At 52.1% G+C, this 2,447-nt stretch overlaps 1 pseudogene; it reads right to left on the reverse strand.

Annotated features, from left to right (window-relative positions):
- Positions 1 to 4: 4 nt before the first annotated feature.
- Positions 5 to 2,447, reverse strand: part of LOC104270394 — a 3,669-nt pseudogene continuing 1,226 nt past the window's right edge.

Raw genomic sequence — 2,447 nt, forward strand, 5'->3', positions numbered from 1 at the left:
ACTGCTCTGTTCCCAAACTGTTTGGGGCCGACGTTTCCAGTCCCTGACCTTCAGCTTCTCCATCCAAAGCGTACTGCTCCTCCCCTTTCTCAAGGGAGCCAGTGACTTTCTTGCACGCTTTAGTCAACAAGAGTTGGCCAATCTTGTCTACTTTGCCTTTTCCCTTAGTCGATGAGACAGGGCTGCGTCTGTTCCCAGACCCTGGGCTGCTCGTAAGCAGAGGCGAAACCACAGGTCCGGGCTGCGCCGCTGTACCCGAGCACTGGTCACTCGACCCACCGCTTTGAGAGGAAGACTCCTCTGGGCTGAAGTCTTTGACTTGCTGAGCAGGGAGGTGCGAAGGAACGTTGGCAGAAGTCGTAGCGGGAGCAAGCAGCTGAGCGGGAGGTGCCAAGGGATTAAGAACCAGCGGCCTGCTGGTGGGAATGCTAGAAACAGGGCTGCTGGACGATGTGCTGGGAGGAGCGGGCCCAGAGGAGAACTTTATATTCTGCGGTAGATGCAACGGGCCAACAACCGCCACGGACTGAGGCATCAGACTAGAGCTCGAAGTCATTGGGGCTGCTGGAATTGTACTTGACTGGGAGCCCTTCATAACCTGAATTATTGACGACGAATTTATAAAAACGGGTGTAATAAACTGTGGCCGGGCGTTAGACTGAACTGACTGTCCCTCAGAAACCATGACTTTGCTCCCTACGTTGGGCATTGTGACAACCGTCGACACTAGTGCTGGCTGCAAGTGAGACGGCAACGGCGCCGATGTGTTAGCAGAAGATGTAATAGGGTTTGAAGTGACAAAAACTGTTATCTGGTTGGGGGGTAAAGGCCCCGAAATGGAAGAAGAGCTGACAGGCCTTTGCATGACTGGAGGAACGCTCTGCGCGACGTTTGAGCTTATGTCCCCCAGTTCCTGGTGCCCTGGGTTCGAACAGGTCTCAGCACCCTGAGGCAAGCTGAGGGAACTCGATGGCTCTTTGCTCGAGGATGAATCCTGCAGGGGAGGAATGACAGCTATCTTCTTTAGCTCTTCACCAGCGGTGACCAGCGGTGCCATTTCAAGACCAGGCAGCCCAGGGGGCTTAATGGTTATGTTCGGAGCCCCAGAATTGTCAAGAAGTTGACTTAAAGAAGTTGGTGCCTCCCTCATCGCTGGAGATACCATGGGTTTAATTTCGTCCAAGACGGGAAGCTTACTCGTATCCGAGGCTTGCCCGTCTTTTTTTGACTGTTCTTCTGGAACCAACATCTTCACTTCTGGAGCAGGGATACTTTTTAGTTCAATATTGGGCTGGTCTTTGTTGCCCTGCACACCTTGTGCGCTTGGACACTCGTTATCTTGAGGCATACTGAGGCTCTCTTTAGTGTCTTCGGGAACGCCGGTCACAGCAGGTACAGGAATTGCAGGATTCTGGTTACTTAGCACGTTGTTGTTTTGAAAACTTGTCGTCACGGGTGTTGGCAAAGAAGAGGGGCCAGCCATCATATTTCTTTGTAATTCCACGTTCTGCAAGAGAGACGGATTCTGCTGAGCTGTCAACGATAATTTAGCTGCTTTTGAATTCTGTCGGCCAGGGCTTGGTGTCGTTTTTCTACTGGATCCCGGACTGGACCTTCGACTATTGCTTGGACTCGCTCTCTTGGTTCCCCCGGCGTTGGTTTGCTTGCCTGAATTCATGACTACACCTTCCAACTTGTGCGACTGTGGAGCAGCAAAACTAGACTGATTGTTAATTGTGAGATTCGATGGGGCTTGTCCAATGGCCTTCAAGGTAGTGGGATTAAGACCTTGCTGATCAAATCCTCTGTTGAGATTAGGCCTGGGAGGTAAAGGAATATTAATCTGGGGAGGGAACAGACCAGCTATAGAAGCGTTGAGTCTCTCTGGAGACAAACTGATTTCTGACGGTTCTGTGCTGGGAGGACGGTTATTAGGAGTCTGAGGATAGTAGGGCCTTGGGCTCGCTCTGTTTGGGGTTTTAGGCCTTGAAGTTTGCGATGGGGCGGCCACACTGGGAAAATGGTGTGCGAGAGCGCTAGGCAGGGAATTCGACTGCTGCTGGGGGCTCGCACCTTGGGCAGCTGAAAGTGGGGATGGTCCAGGTTTGGGTCCCGTCATCATTAATTGGTTCTGCGAAACTACTAAATGAGATGTCAAATTATTCTGAGCTCCTGACGCTGGGGGGCCTTCAGCTCCGCCTCCTTCTGGAAGAGCAGACACTGACGAAACCTCTCCGAGGGGCGAGCTGGAAGGATTCTGTACATTATCTTGATAAACCATTTTCCTCGCATTATTTCCCAGAGGAGCACTGCCCGGCAAGGAAATTCTTTGTTTGTCAGGAGATGGAGGCACTGATCCAGGACCTTGGAGGTTAACCATTACCGGCATGTTCCCGCCCTGCTGCATTGGCATTCGTGGAGCATCTGGATTCAGAGGTCCTCTCGGC

The sequence above is a fragment of the Apaloderma vittatum genome, unplaced genomic scaffold (genome assembly GCF_000703405.1).
Source record: "Apaloderma vittatum isolate BGI_N311 unplaced genomic scaffold, ASM70340v1 scaffold41532, whole genome shotgun sequence".
NCBI classification, from domain to species: domain Eukaryota; kingdom Metazoa; phylum Chordata; class Aves; order Trogoniformes; family Trogonidae; genus Apaloderma; species Apaloderma vittatum.